General features: G+C 37.0%; 1 protein-coding gene across 1 annotated transcript in view; it reads left to right on the plus strand.

Annotated features, from left to right (window-relative positions):
* Positions 1–17,217, plus strand: part of LOC148830675 (LHFPL tetraspan subfamily member 6 protein) — an 86,998-nt gene that overhangs the window by 2,214 nt on the left and 67,567 nt on the right. The window lies entirely within an intron of this gene.

The following is a 17,217-nucleotide window of genomic DNA, read 5'->3' on the forward strand; positions in this document are numbered from 1 at the left end:
ACACAGAAACATGAACATTTGATAACTGAGTGTAGTAAACAAATTGCTGTTAAAAATATGCACTTTGCAAGTACTTTTTCAAACGTATTGTTAAGTGGGATTCAAGCTGCAATAGTTCATTTGTGTTGATGCTTTTAGTAGAGAGTTGCAGTAACATTGTGTTATCAACCTGTGCCTGAAGAGGGCGCTAGTGTAAGTAATCTTTGCTGGCAACTTTGTATTTTACAGGTGGAATGAAGTGATACATTATCTCAAAACTGGGTTAAAGGGCAAGGGTAATTCTAAACTTCTTTTATATGATGTAGGCGAAGTAAAATTGCTGTAAAAAGTCTTAAATTCTCGAAGCTGTTTTATCTGTTAACGAACTTACAAAAGTCAAAAAGGATAACATATTTAATTATTTAGGTTATAGAAACGCTCAAATATATGTTGAAAAGTAACAGCAGATTTGTACTGTCATATACGACTTTTTGTTAAAATTAATAGCGTGATTCCGTTTTGCTAACGCGACCTTAAAAATAACTTTTCCCGTTTGCATACAAATTATGTTTTTCTTTCCTGCATTTTATTTCGAAGGTAAATAAAAACATTTTTTTGCGTAAAAAGCCTAACCTGTAAAGTAAATTAATCATTAGCTCCCCTAATTTTTCCTTATTATTCCTGCACACGTCTTGCAACATTAGCCAAACCAACGCGGCACAGCAGACATCGCTGAACGGCTGAAAAAATGAAAGCGTTGTAAAGTAAAAACTAAAAACAGTACCAATCCTTGCAACAGCTCGAACGCCGCGGCAGGCAGAGCTAAATTTTCCCATGAAAGCGGACATTCACGATACGGGCGATGAGGCTGCGAGAAGTACAGTAATTGGCCGTGACAGGCCAGCGGGCTTCTTTCCTGTGGAGCTGCCGATTGTCTCTGTTTCAGTGGAGCATGAGAGCAGGCAAAGCTTTCTGACGTCAGGAAACCACCACGCTTAGCGTCGGATGTCATCTGAATTGTCTGAATGATCATGTCCCCTGCCATTGTCCTGCTGCCCTTTTCATTGTTCACTCTAATGAACGTGGTTTACCAGCAGATACGTGATGGGAGCCCATCTGAGCAATCTGATCACGCTTAACAGCAGCATTAACTGTTGTTGCATTTCCAGTTATTGCGCTGTACAAAATACAACTATAAACGAGTTTGTCAACGAGACGGGGCTAACAAATTAACCTCAAACAAACCTGAACATTCTTATATGGCTTGCACCTGGGGAGCAGCCAAAGACTCCATGGGGAAAGATGATTGCTTGGCAAACAGTTGACATCTTCTGCCTCATTTTAAGAATTGTATTCGCTCTACAAAGCTTTTGATCCGTCAACACGGCCTTATAAGTCACGATGCATCTCATTTGAACCTTCCTGGCAAAAAAGTAATGGAGGTTAATCAAGTAGACACAGCACGTCCTTTGCTGGATGTACTAGACAGGAGCCTAAGCAGAGGGGCCTTCTTGCTGAAGATGTAGCTACATCATACTCATCTTCATCATCACTGTTACAGATATAGAGCAGTTCATGTAGGCGTACAACCCATGCCACAGGCAATATGTGAAAAGAAGAACAACAGCAGTTTCCTGGGAGCTGCCTCATCTTGTAATGTACTGTATCAGTGTGGGTCTGTGCACATGACTTACAGTTAGTAGATGCAACAGGATACAGCAGTGACTCCACTGGGATCTGGATGAGTAATCATGAGAAGGAGATGAACCTAAGCCAAAAAAATGCAGACTGGAAGAAGTCATTGCCACCCAACCATCATATCAATCTGAAAACCATTCAGCTTAGTCAAACAATAAAATGCCTTATGAGTCATTGTCTGAGTGCTTTGATTTTTGGACAGAAGTCCAAAAAACTATGATGTGGTATGTGGAAAAGATATTGTGAACCCTATAGGCAATATTTTAGGTGGACAAAAACCATAGTCTGGATTTCAATTATGGTGAAACATGTCAGGTTCCTTTGTGCAGCTCATATGGAATCGGGACAAAATGAGGTAGACATTTAATTAGGTAGGTAAAGGAAAATGTGGCTGGAATATAAATAAACTCGCCCTGTACCATATACCAGCTAGTGACAGGTTAAAAGTTGGTGAGCTTCCTCTGCTTGACAGTAGTTACCCTAGTTTTTGTTACTGTAATTCCCTATTGCTACTCTGAAGTATAGCACAGATGCTGCAAGGAGGTGAAGCCTGGGAACTACAAAGTCTTAACATAAACCGAACTCTCACTCATTCCCTAGATGGTCTTTGCACTCAATCGCTTTTAACAGCTCATGAGTGAGAGCTGTTTCTCTCCTCGGCACACCAGTAAATATTCCCTGTTGGATTATTCCCCTGATTTGAAAACAGTGTTGGCTCACTGCGATTGCCCTAAGCCAGGGAGTGCAGCTTACCAGCTGTCAGTGACCTTTTAACGTTTGATACACATGGAGCACCTGTTCCAAAAGGACAAGCAATGATGGAGCGCAACGCGAGGTTGCGTTTTGAACAATAAGCACAATTAGCTCTGGGTAGGCATGAAGGACTGTTCTGTTATTCTTAACTGGAGTGCAAGCTACAGTATAATGTCTGATGGTTCACTTGGTTTACAAGGCCACAACCTGAGTCATTACTTTCTGCACCTGTTAAACTGCTTCCAAGCAAAACCTAAGCACAGTTAGAAATCTTACTCCCTGAGCCTTTTATGTGATTTCAAAAAGCAGACGATGAAGTTATAGTAATTAGTAGGGTTTGTAATTGGCATTCTTCTACCTTTCTTATACTTTAAGCTACACTAAAGCCATCTTTGTTCCTCCATTAAAGCAGAACAGGGCTTGAGGAACTCTATTTCATAGTTTTAAAAATAGTTTTTATCCTATTACTCCAAAGACGTAGACAACGTTTCAGTAAATGACTAGATAGTGTTCAAAGACAACTAAGTTGAAGCAGAGCTAATAACGTGTGAGGAAAAAAGTGAAGATATCAAGAGGTAAAATTAGATCAATATATGATGTGTTATCACACCTGAAGTAAGATGAAGGTGAAACAGTTCATCCTAGGTTAAATAAAAAGACTGCGAGACTCATGCATTAAAATCGGAACACATGTATTTTTAAAATTAAAGGCAAGTTTAATAAATACTTTTTAAAAAAGTACTCACAAGTTCTTTACTTTGATGTAATTTATATGCATCTGTCCTTAACCGGGACTTATCTCATTGTGTGCATATTGAATGTTTTGAGTGAGGATGAAATGCAGGTTTAACAGTTGCTCTGTTATCCTGTTAGAGCACTTTATTCTAGTCTGCTCCAACAAATCCAGAAATACATTTCAAGCACTTGTTAGAAAGGGAAGTATAATCTTTTAAACAGCAGTAATGGATACAGAGTATATGATATGATACAGTATATTGAGAGTTTCAAAAGGCTTTGATAGTGCTTCTCATAAATGATTAATTCTATATTTATAGGCAGAAGACATTAAACAAACTGCATGTGTTTGGATTAAATTTTAGTGAATGACAAGAAACAGTGTACAAATAAGGGGTGAATGCTATTGGGTTAATATAATTATTGGGGTATTGGAAAGATCTCTATTAGAACCACTGCTTTTCCTGATTTATTATGAATAATCTAGATTCTGGTATAGTTAGGAAATTAATAGATTTTATAGATGATACTGTACCAAATAAGTAAGATTAGAAAGCACTGTACAAGATGCAGAACAAATTCAGAAACATTTAGACAAAATTCAAAATTTGGTAATCATCTAGTAGATGACCTTTAATATAGATACTGTAAGTACAGGAACTAGGTAACATAAATGATGAATATACTGTAATATCTGAACTCTCAAACTTGAAGAGAATACTTCTTAGAGACTTAGGTCTTTACACAGGTATCTTATAGACACAAGCCACAAAAGCTAAAAAAGAACAATGCTAGGATACATAGTTTAAATTGTGTTCCATGTTACATTAAAATTTTACATTACATTAAAATTTTATAATTGGATAGTGCACCAGTAATGCCTAATTTAAAATACTGTGTACAATTTTTGTATCAATTATGATACGAAAAAGAGCTACTCTGGAATTAACTCATGAGAAAACCAACCAGATACATCCCCAGGCTTAATGGTATGTTTTAGACTGACAGGCTAAAAGAACTGCTCCTTTTTATGAAGATTATAAGGGGACCCGATTCAAGTATTCAAAATCTTTAAAGGCATTGGCAAAGCCAGACCCAATTGACATGTTTTAGAATTAACAATGAAACATGAACAAAGAAGTACAAGTGAAAGCTGTTGGGAAGTACATATAAAACGGAGGACTGAAGGTGATTCTTTGTACAAAAGGTTGTTGTTAGGTGCAAACTACTTAGTTTTAGCCATGTTAAGGCTGATAACCTGGCTTCTTTCAAGAAATGGCTGGCTGAGATCCATGGATCAATTAGCTACTTTAAAAAAGACATTATGTGGAAGGCCTGAATGGCTTACTCTCTCTTTTATGCCTTTCTCCCTTTTTGCTAATTTTCCAAATATCTTTCTTTTGTTATGTCATGTTAATTCTTGTATGTGACTCATACCTTTCCATCACTCATGCTTTTTATCTTATAACGAACATGAAAGTTTCCTTGGAAATTTTATCTCTGGTGACAGAACTTTTCAAGTGATCAAATGGATTGGAAGTGTTATTCCAATGGAAATGTGGCTCCTCTGGGTATTTCTCAAGCAAATATATTGATCATTTTACTCTGTCCACCACTATGTTGCTTTATACATTTGAAATGTCAATCTGTCATTGAAACTGTAAAACATATGAGAAACTGCAAAGTATAAATAAGATTAATTAAATTTAAATGAATGCGAGTCATCTGCTCCAATTGCACAGATTCTTCCCTAGGGCTTGGTTTTCCTTGGTGGTTTTGTGAAGACAGAAAGCCATTTTCACTCATTCTAATTCGATTTGCTACAACTGTGAACTGGAAAGTGGAGTGATGTGTGTAAGTCTGCCCTCGTCATGAGGGCATGGGAAACCCAGTGGAATCTGTTTTCTCCAGTAAACTATTTTCCTGCATGTCTCTCTCTCCCTCTCAGACCTGGCCAGGCTCTGCTGGAAGCTCTCAGTTAGTGGGAGAGAGGGAGTTGCTCTGTTTAGTGACCCAGAAAGAATGCCAAGTCTAAACTAAAAGTTTATACCAGCAGCGTGAAACAGAAAGACCAGGGATCAGGAGGGATTTTTTACTACCCAAACAGGAAGTCTGGAGGAGGACCGATAGTTATTTTAAGTTTCTATTTTGTTAGCAATTCCATTCAACGAATATGAGCACAACCCCACACTTTGTGAAGTGTGCCCATTGTCTGTCTGTTAAAAAAGCAGTGAATGTTGTTAGAGAGTGCTTTGTGTTCTTTAGCTGTGAGGAAAAGTGCTGTATACAGTTAGTGATTTTATGTTAGTTAGTTGATTTTGCTATTTTGTTGATTGTGCTATTTGCTCTTCCAGGTATTGTCAGGATCAGGTGGGTAGCTGCGTCAGCATGCGTAGGCTGCAAAGGAACAAGTAATAGGTTTATTCCATGCTGAAAAAAAAGAAGAAAGAGAACACAACGTTTCGGTCATGGAGCCTTTTTCAGGTGTCTGAAGAAGACTCCACAGCCGAAACGTTGTGTTCTCTTTCTTCTTTTTTTTCAGCATGGAATAAACCTATTACTTGTTCATTATCAGGATCTGCAAGCATTTCAAAATGGAGTCTGAAAGGCAGCAAAGTACATTTATGTAAAAAGGTGTTATTAGTATTATGATGTCTTAAAGCAATTACACCTAATGTCTTTAATGTGGTTCCATTTTTGATTGTCTTCACTTAATCTTCACCAATTCCAGAAAGCTGAATAGGAAAAAAGAGAATGTGCTCATCTGAGAAGGAGATGTAATTATGTACAATAATAAATGGATGTTAGAATTGCAGGAGTGCAACAATGGTGTTTCTTTTCTTGTTCTGTGCAGCACTAGATATCATGAGATACCATCTAGATGCAATTAGATGATTGCTAATATACAGTTCTCTCTGAGAGCACAAGCTCTCTTTAATGGAACAAAGGAATTAAAAGAATTAGGTGTGATTTAGCATTTACTAAGCAAGGCTCGTGATATTCTCTAACGATGGCCCAGTGGTATTTGTCTTATTACCAAAATAGATAGATAGATAATACTTTATTAATCCTGTAGGGAAATTGATGTGTTACAGCAGTCCAGCCCAAGACAAGCATAACAGACATCAGAATAGTTATAAAACAAAAGACAAACAAAATAAATAAATATAAATAAATAAAATAATAATAATAATAAAATATGCAGTACATTAGGTTATTTAAGTACTTAATAATTCATTCAAGTTATATAGACCTTTACATCCACCATCAATTCATCCTCCACTGAAGGGTAGCAACTTGGTGGAAAAGAAGGAAATTTGAATTAAGGAGAAAGTGTAGGGAGACCAGATTTTACAAGTCCACAGAGGAATTTCACCAGAACACCAGGGATAACATCCCTTCTATTTTGAAAAGTGTCATGGGATCTTTAATGCCCAAGTAGTCAACATGATCAGATATTAACATTTGATCAAAAGATCAGTCACCATGCTTGGCTTAGAAACTCTGGTCAAGAGGGAAGAGACCCACCTACTGTTCCATCAACATCACATACAATGCCAACCTGGTTCCATCCCAGAATGCTTAGACAAGTATTCACCAGGTTCCATGTGATCATCATCATAAGCAGACATAAATTGTATTGAAAGACAAGTGAGTCAATTCATTTTTTAGATGCTTGAATAAATCTAAAATTAGAAGACCCCCTGGCACTCCAGAACTGAGGTCAGCCACTTCTATTCTACAGTAGACCATTCATGTAGCTTTCTGGAATAATCAAAGGATATAGGATGAATGTTTTGTTTCATGATAACAGTTAAAGACAACAGAACAATACAGATTGTGGTAGCATCTTTGCAGTGCAGTTATGTGTCACTTTATAATCTTATAGGTAACAGAGTCCTTTACTGTGCTTGAATCCCATCCAAACAGACAATGAGATGTACTCACTACCATTTTGCTCCCAATCTGAAACAGTAGGCTGAGGCTTAAAGCAGCATTAATTACAATATTGTACAATGAAAGTCTCAGCAGAAATTTAATGTTGACGTCTTAATGAATTGATTTACAGTGACATCAATGTGTTTACATGACACCAAAAGGAACAAGTTAAAGGTTTATTCCATACTGAAAAGAGAAGAAAGGAAACACAATGTTTCGGCTGTGGAGCCTTCTTCGGGTGTCAGTTGAACTACTGTTGGACTACCTGAACTACTATTGACATCAAAATATATATTGACAACAGAAGTGTGGTCTTTGTGAAGTCTTGTGCTTCAGATTGAAAGCCCTTCATTGTTATAGTCTTAATGTTTGGCTGGAATCATGAAGAATTAATTTTTTTCAGAAATCAAAAATTGGTTGCAAGGATTGGAGCAAAAACTGCTTTCAGAGCTAGTGTTGAAATAGTGTGGAAAGTTGTGCTCTGGAAGGAATCTCTAATTCAAGTGATATGTTACAACCGTAGCACTGGCAATCCAATAGGAATTAAGGTTCTGCTAAAAAGTGATGGGCAGTGTAACTGTACCGGAAATAACATTGCTTTTACAGTAGCAGCTGATGAGATTTATGGACCCCTGAGCCATCTTTCTCTTTTTTTTATAACATCTGTAACACCGTGCCTTGCCTCTGTGGTTTATTTTAAAATAACTGACTTCAGTATGGCACCCAACAGCTTCTATTTTAATAATTTCATGAGTGGCTTGGAGCTTAGTCATTTAGAGTTTTGATGCTTATGACTTTCCTTATTGACTCTCTCTAATCTGTAGTGACCACAGACCTGTTCTTGAGTTCTTGAGGACTGTTCAGTTCCATTTAAGTCTGTCACAGACCTAATTACTTAGGACGGCAGACTTTAAAGAAAGAAGGAGGGGCATTTTCTATTTGCAGTTTTGGAAATATAATAACATTATTTTGGCCTCTGCTGTTACTCCAAAGTATTATTCGGTATTTCATATTTATTTAATGTAGAAGGTTCACATAACAAATTTTTAGAATATGTCTTGAGAGTGTCTTTTATATATATTTTAAGATTTTGAACATGTAATTTGTTAGTATTGATTATACAGTATATACTAGCATATAGTTATAATATACAGTATAAAAACAAATATAATACAGCTGAAGATATGTGTTTTGTGATTAAAATACTATATATTCACTTACCATAAATGAGCTTGTTTTTCTGTTTAAAAAACCAGCAGCACTCAGTCGTATTGTTTTTAAGTTTATGTGAATTCTCATACATTTCAGTTTGGTATCAAAGACAGTACAGCTTCAATCAGCTCCCCGTCCCACAAGATAGTGGAATTGTTATACATTCCCACAGTAATTTCAGACTTCTGTTATACCAAAGGATTGTCATTGCCATCACACATTTCTGAAGTCACTGTCTCCAACTAGATTCAACAGATAAATTGAATCCCAAAATGAATGAGTCCACACTCCTAGAGGAATCCAGCCAATCATTTTCAGGAACTGCTTCTGCTGCAAGCTGTAGCCTAACCTAACCCATCGGATATAGGGAGCAAGGTGCGACTGTATTTCCTGGATGAGATGCCAGTCCATTGCAGTACAAATGCACACATATGGGGAGAAATGTAGATATACCAATGAATCTGGACAGATTGACTCGCATCAGATCTTTTAGTTTCTGGCTCCCAGACACCTCCATTTCATTATCATTGACATTTTGTTTCAACCGTTTTATCTTTATCTCGATGGCCGTTCAAACATAACATGGTTCTATATTTCATTCTTTCTGCTGCTAATATTCAGGTGTTCCAGCATCTACTGAGTTGACAAAACATCCCAGAAAAAGTGGGTTGCTATTTCAATGAGGGACCTCATCACTCATGAGCCTCACCCCAAGGGGCAATGGCTATTGGAAAGGGGCCCGTTTGGAGTTGACCTGCTGCCAAGGGGGCAAATGGCCCCCGTTTTTAAATAAACGTGGCTGATGGAGGCAGCTGCTCCAGAGGAGACTCCATGACTCCAGGGTGAAGCGGAAACAATTTGATAACATGGATTGCAGGGAACCCAGAGTTCCGCACTCTGTGTTTGCACGGCAGCCAAAGCCTCTGCTGCTTTGCGTGGAATGTCAAGCTCGTAGGGAATGTGTTCCAGAGCTCTGGGCAATTCATCAGGACACCATACTGCACCTTGTTCAGAATAAAAAAACTGTTGTGTTTCAGACAGTTCTTCCCTTTGCTGTTTATGGACGCATGAAGTAATGATTTAACAGGTTAAACACTTCAGTCTCCACACTTTTAACACCCTTGCTGGAAACCAAAGCAAACATATAATGTACAGGATGTAGTTAACCAGGACAAATGCATAAGGCTCCTTGATGATCACTGCATGGATGTATTTTCTACTGCACTGAACTCACTTTGCATTGTTTCCAGTTACTTGTATCTATACGAATTGTTCAGCATTACACACTGACAAGACAAAAATTGGTTCGCTGTGTGGTTTAGTGTAATTGGTTCACTTACATGCAAAAATAAGCCAGAACTGTCAGTAAAGAATATTTCTAGTACAAGGTTCACTGGGATTTTTGTATGCTCATTTAACATTTCTAGTTTTACTCCTTCAGTGTCTAACAAATCTCTCTGAGGCATTGATCTGCATTTGAAGCCTAAGGGTTGCTTTTGGGATAATTAAGTTGCTCTTGCATAATACTCTCTAAACAAAGTACCAACTGCTTATTTTTTGTAGTACACTGAATTCTTTAAGATAATATACAGCATGTGTAAGAGAAGTCTTAACTTTCTTAATCTTAAAACAGATTAGGAATTTATGAGCAATTACTGTTGCTATACAAAAATGCTAACTCGTTTAATGATACGAAGCAAAGAACAGATGTATAAAATTAAAACACAAGAGTTGAATTTGAATTTAGTAAGTGCCATAAATACTTTCAATATACATAAACATTTATAGTCCATTATTCGCATCGTTTTACTTTCAGGTGGGATAAAGATAAAGAAATAGTGTATGATTTTACACTTGTTATGTTTGTATTTGATTAATTTTACTTGGTCCATGTACAAAACGTTTTGATGGATAATCAGCAATATTTTGTAATTGCAAATCACATATTTTCATTTTACAGTATACACCTGACTTTATAAAATGTTAAAAAACTCATAGGATTATACTTCACTATATATACAGAACTTTAAATAACATACAGTATCAGTAACATTTCTCCCCCTAATTAACACCCTTGATAATGGTTTGAATAATACAAATAATTTTGTTTAGCTTTCTTTTTAGGATGCTTGCTTTTCTACAGCTTAATGAGGTGATATGGTGTTCTCCTGTGTAGAGCTTTCTGAACCCATCAAAAACTGATTTAATAAACAAATCGCTCTGACTTTTCTTGGCTCTGATTGCTGATTTGGCAGTTAAGATATATTAATTAGAGCACTTTATTTTTAGTTTTTTTCTGCAAAATGATCTCCCATGCTTCACACACACAAAATCAGTCTAAAGAGCAAGACATCTTGAAAAGGGATTGAGACTTCAACCTTACAATACCAAGAAATGTTATCATGTTCTTAGCTCTTGAAAGAAAAACTGCAGATACAGTTTTAAACATCTATAGCATATAGGTATCATGCCACTGGCCTTTTGTACTTAATAATTGTACTAATTAAAGTTTTGTTTGGATACACGGCTTGTCCTTGATTGAAGGACTGTAATAAATTGGCACAAGACTGTTTTGCTTTCATGCATTGAAAAAAATATAAAAGGAATTTGTTGAACACAAGGAAGAAAAATGCAAACATAAACATTGATAAGTTCCTGTGAAATGCAATAGGATTCTTTGTTTCTTTTCCAAGAAAATAAAACCAGAATTTCTTCCAGTTTGGTTATCAAGTTTTTAGGAATTTTTCCAAGCAGCAGAGGCCCAGAGAGCAGGTCACATATTTGTGTTAGTTCAAAAGATCACAGATTCAAATCTGCCCTGTCAGGGGTGACTGAAGCACATCCTGTACACAGGATTCCATTTGTGGTAAGAGTCTGCTTTGGCAGTATGTGTATGTTAGGGGGGAGGGCTCTGTTTTGAGCAAGGAATCCCATTTGCTTGTCTGATATATTTTTCTCGATGGTTCATGCCCCATGGCACTTGACCCTGCCTGTATCAGCCACCCAGTCTCACACTGCCCTATTTATAGTAAGGGAAAATAATTAATAGAAACGAACATACCAAGCAAATACTTCAGTACATCCTATAAGAACTAAACCTCAAGATTGTACTTCATGCATAATATATTTACACTTGTGTTTGTGTGTAGATGTACAAAAATGATGTGTGAAGTAGAAGAAAGATAAGCCTGTTTCTGTTTCAGTTCTAAAAAAACACTATTTTAAATCTCTCATATAATCCAGTAGAAATTCCTAATCTGATTTATTGTTCAGCAGTTTTCAAACATTGTTACAGTTCTGTTCAATGACCTCCATTCTATTTCTATGAAAAAACACAGCAGGGCAGAATGTGCACCTTCACCTTTGAAACGTGCTTTGTTAAATGCCCATTGTACATTCTTTAAATATCAATGAAAATGAAAAGATCGAGAAGCTCAGAAATATCACCTCTTCATTTCCAGATAAGACATGTGTGCTTGAACTTTGCAGGCTAATTCTTCAATGAAGAATTTTCCAAAAAATCCCATCTTAATCCATTGCCAATTAATCTGTCTTTGCCATAGGAAAAATTATTTTTTCTCATCCTTTTAACCATCGATCAAGGCTTGGTCCTCATCTTGACACATGCTTGTCCTGACCTCCAAATGCTCAGATGAAAGTCCAAAGTCATTGTCAGTACTGATGTGGACAAACGAAGGGAACAAAGGCACTTTGTGTAGCTGTGCAAAGGCTAGCTATGGAGTAGCATCGGGTTTTCAACGGATCAATGCAGGCTAGGCATGAGTCACCTTATTCTTCCTACAGGTAACAAATATTTGAACAAGGAATCCTTATATACTAGTAATGCTTGTGCTTTCCAGTGCAATTGACTTCATTGTCATAACGGACAGAAGACAAGTTACATTTAGATCTACAGTTACAGCATAAACAAGGCCAGGAACTGAAACCCAAGTTTGTAGCGACAAATATCTGAAATGAGGAGATTTCTGTTTCATTTGTTCTTTTGTTGTGTTGTGATTTTTTAATCGTATCTTTATGCTTCTCTCTTCCTGTACGTGAATAAAATGGGTTTTGCCTTTTAAACTAAGGACTGCATCCAATTCCCTGAAATTCTTCAAAAATCACTTTGTGTTGATCACGGTTTCTCACACTTTTTTAAAGCACAATGTCTTTATTGGGAGAACCATTTGCTTTCGCACATTTAAAGTTTCTTGTTATTTTGGAAGCTTTTGTTAGCTAGTGCAAGTAACTATAACAACAGTTATACCGTACGTTATAGTAGTTACTCCTTTAAAGACCTGTAGGTTTGTTTGTTTTTTTGCTACAGGATTAACACTAACTCCACTTTGATTTTAGTGTAGAAAAACCCACAACATCAACTCATTCATCACCCTTTGAGTTCTTGTTAAAAGATAAGGATATTTTAAAGTATAGAGAAAACCTGGCTAGAATGCAGTTAAAATGCAGAATGCAGAGTTAAAATAATAACCATGACTTTGGGAGAGATCTGGAAGTGGACATCTGTTAAAAGTGCTGTACTACTATGCCCATAAAAACTTATAGAAGACACTTTGGAAATGGAAAAAAAATGTACTCCCGGTGCATAGCAGTTTGATCAATTGCAGATTTGACTTCCACTTCCTCATTCTCTCCTGTGTGAGGTCATGGGGTTCATAGCCACGAGACAAGATGAGAAAAATAAACAATTGGAGGCTCCTAAATCGGGTGAATATGACAAAAAATAATTGGGAATTTTACAAAAAAACAAAAAAAACAGACGTGACATTATAATACAGGAGCCTGTAGCTTGCAGTTTGTACTGTAGCTTGTACAAGAACTGTATTTCTGTCATTTTCATTCATCCACACATGCAAAAAAAAAAAAGTCTTCGTTTCCAAAGAAATGTTTGTGCAGTTGAGGAATCGCATTTGCCTTTTTGACAGCCCTTCCCTTGGCCATACAACTGCTTCATTGCCTTGGTTAAGAATGACTAATGTAAATAAGAAGTGGTTTTAGTCCCCACTTGACATACAGCTGATGAAAGACAAATGGTTGGGCTGCGTTTCCGCATGTGACCTTGCTGTGATCTGTAAATATTTGACTTGCAATATTTGGTATTTAGGCTAAAGGGGTAGGTTCTAAAGTCTCAAAGAAAAGAGAAAGGTATAGGATGTTAGCACTGGGGAGCCCAAATCTCTCAATCATTGTGTAGTTATTTACTGTGTATACTTTAATGTGATTAGTAGGTGTATTGCTTTATTGTTTTTGCCAGTGGCTGTGTAAGGTTTGTAGATAAAAAACATCTGGTTGATCTAGTTTCTATAGAACTACCTTTGCATTGTAGACCACTGTAGATACCTTAATTCTTTGTTTTTAAGAAAACCCCAATGCGGCACCTTTCAGCCTTGATGGCTTTTCATCATAGAGGCCTGATGACTTTATTATTTGATCTTGCTGATTTTGTACGATTTGTCCCAAAGAGATAAAAAGTTACATTAATTCAGTGTCTTGTGATGCCTGCGGCATTATGTAGCTTCAGGATCAGAAGATTTCTTAAGAGTGCAGCAGAGGGAAGAAATGACAAAGATCTAGTAGAATTCCTGAGAGACCTGACAGGGGAATGAGGCATCACAGCTGCAAGGTCTTTGTTTGGTATTCTCTGTATCATCAGCATTGACAGAATCCAATTGGCCTTTAGTGGGACAGACTTGAATAAGCCATTTTCCATAATGCTATACACGCTGCTAGAACCTAGGATGCACTCTGTCAGTGTTACCTGCTATACCTGCTGCCTAGTTCAAGTAGATATGAACACCTGAAGAAGGCTCCACAGCCAAAACGTTGTGTTTCTTATCTTCTCTTTTCAGCATGGAATAAACCTCTACTTGTTCCTTTGTACCTGCTGCCTTCTGTTTCAATGCAAGACATTTTGCTTACAGAGTAATGGGTTTATCATTTTCCTTTATTGCATTTCTGCATTAGACCTTATTTTTCCATTCCTTTCCTAAGTAAACAAAACAGGTGACTTAAGGACTTTGAAGTAGCTGTCGATTAGCTATAACTGGACCTAGGGAGCAGTGTAGAATAAGGGGTAGGGCTCTGGATTTTTCATTTCAGTTTGTGAGTTCTTATCTCGGGTGGAGAATTGCTGTTGTTCCCCTAAAAAGATAATGTGCTCAGATTGCTTCAGGAAAATATCCAATTGGACCCCATGTGACTTTGGAGTAAAGTGTTATCCATATTGATTAATACTGTAAGCAGATCTTGGACAAAATATTTATGTTTTTTTTCTCACACCCATTTTCTTCCTTCCATGCATCCATTAAACCTCTCATACTTGAGTGAGGTTTCTGCTTATGTCTTGAAATATTGGATGCCTACACATACCTCACACACAGCTTGCAGTGTTTTCTGTTTTAGAACATTATTGTTGTGTATATAGCCACAAGGCTTTCCACATTGCTTGCTCATATATGTTTACATAGATAAGGGAATATATATGAACAGCTAATTTCTGGGAGCTTCTTCTGAGCCTAAAATGGCCTTCAAGCTAAACTTGCACTGTTGACCCTTACAAATATTTACATTCCCAATAGAATCAAATTGGCTTCACTTTCTTTCAAAAGCTTGTCACTCTAAAACATTCCAGTTCAATGAATTTAGTATTATTACTGGCACCTTCTTTTTCTCTTTGAACAAAAGTGAAGCTTGTCAAAAGTTTTTAATTCCAGTCACTGAATTCAGTTAAAGTACCAGAGGGCGTGTTGTACTGCAACTTAAAACATAGGCAAATTCAGAAACGTTAAGCAACTGCATCAAATTATTTAACAGAGGAAACCAGCATGCTTCAAAGAGGTAACAAGATCTTTGTGTTGTAATTACCGTATCATTACCACTGTTGATTGATGTCTAAAGTATGTGTTTTGCTGCCAGCTCTATCTCTGTTATCTACTGCTATCTCCACTCACACAAGTAAAGGCCTGATAATTAGTGCAGTCTTTGTAAAGAGATTGTTAGGAATCTCATCACCATTAAGCATGCTTGTCAGCAGGCCCATGTTTCCCTTTTCAGTTCCGAAGAGGCAGTGAACAAAACTTTGTACCGTATATGTAATAATATGTGATGAAAGAACAGAAAGGTGATTGTTTCCTCCATCTAACAACATAATGTAAAAGGTGAAATATTTGATTGGCATTCAAAAATGCTGTTCTTATAAATGCTGGTTTCGTATTGCAAGTGCATCTCTAAATTGTTATTCATAGAGAAGACCGGAAAGAATGGAGGTAATCACGATATGGATAAAACTATTTATAATTTTATCCATGCCTAGCTTTTACATGTGGAAGAGAAGTGTCTGTTCAGGGATTTTACATTTTTATGAATGCTTAAGGCACTGTTAATTTAGGAACAATGCAATAATGTTTTTGTTTTTTGGACTCGGGAAAATGTAAGATATAGCATTTCAGGTCAATTTTCATTAAAAGTGGATTTCTAATTTCTTTCAGACTTAGAGACAGTAATAGACGCAAGATACTGTCTGCAGTATTTGACTTGATTAGTCTCCATAGTTCTGTTTTATGCAACTAGATGATTAACAACATACAGTACCTTTCAAAGCATTTTGCTGCAGGTGATGTCCAGTCAATAACCAAGTCTTGCTTTCCCTATGTTGTCTCTTGCTAATTTTGTTGTACACTGTGTACTCTGAACCAAAGTCTTTTGAAATTGCATGTGTAATTGCATGCCATTTTAAATTATGATGATGCTATTTTTTAATCAAGTAAATATCCTTAAAAATGAAAAGACCACTGTCAAAAATCCATTGCTGAACCAGAAACTGCCTGACCTACTTGTATCTTTTGTGGTTTTTAAAATCTTCCAACACTGGAACAGCTCTAGATAATATTTAAATTCTCCTACTTGCCAACTGTTGGCTTGATGAGCAAAATCGTGTTGGCATAAAACCCATTTCACTGGAATATTTCAAAGATTATTTGAAATAAAGCAGGATTTATGTTCAGTAAACCACTCTTTTGTTTCATTCATTCAAAAAGTTTGAAAAGAATTCATGTAAACGTGTGAAGACAAAAAGCAAAATGTATTAATAAATGCCATTCATCAGCTGCAAGCGTGGTAAAATCAATGGAACTAATCACCTCGGATAGGAGGAAGGAGGCATTGTGAGCTATATTTTGATGCCAGCGGCATATTGCATTGTTTAATAAACAGAGAATTTTGTAATTACCATCAAAGTAAAACTCAGGCTGCCCTTATTCCCAGCTTTTTGTTATTTATGGAATTAGACAAACAGCTCTTATAGTCATAGCCCAACACATGTAACTGGGTGGTGTGGTGTAGTGTGATCATCTGATTGTCAGTCCCTGTTTATTAGTAGTTCATAACAGTTGTTTATAACCAGAGGTAAATACTAATGGCAGGGTTGGTGAAGGCTAAGTTCACTGGTAATAAACCTACACACCTCACAGTAAGATAGTTGTCTGGGCAGGACCACTATCAGAGCTCTAGTCTTGTTTTCAGTGGATTATATCCTGGGTCTCTTGTAGGGTATAAAACTGCCTGGATGTGCTTCAAGCTTGAGTTTGATTTCTGGGGCACAGGGGCAGGGAAAAATGCGTGGGTCCTGTTACTAGCTGACTGTGATCATGACTCCATATGTGGCAGCGGACAATTGTCACAGCACTTGCAGACTTGCAGACAATGACCCCTTTCCCAGGCACCTGCAGACTTGAGGTGACAGCAGTGAAGCATGCACCTGTCCTCCAATTAGTACTGAACCTCTCGTTGAAAGATTATAGCATGCCTGCAATTCCTCTTTCTCTTTCTGGGTAGGTGGGCCATTGCTGTGAATAATGGGTAGACATAATTAGCGATTCCAAGGTG

This window comes from Atractosteus spatula, chromosome 7 (genome assembly GCF_055471065.1).
Source record: "Atractosteus spatula isolate fAtrSpa1 chromosome 7, fAtrSpa1.hap1, whole genome shotgun sequence".
In the NCBI taxonomy this organism is placed as follows: Eukaryota; Metazoa; Chordata; class Actinopteri; order Semionotiformes; family Lepisosteidae; genus Atractosteus; species Atractosteus spatula.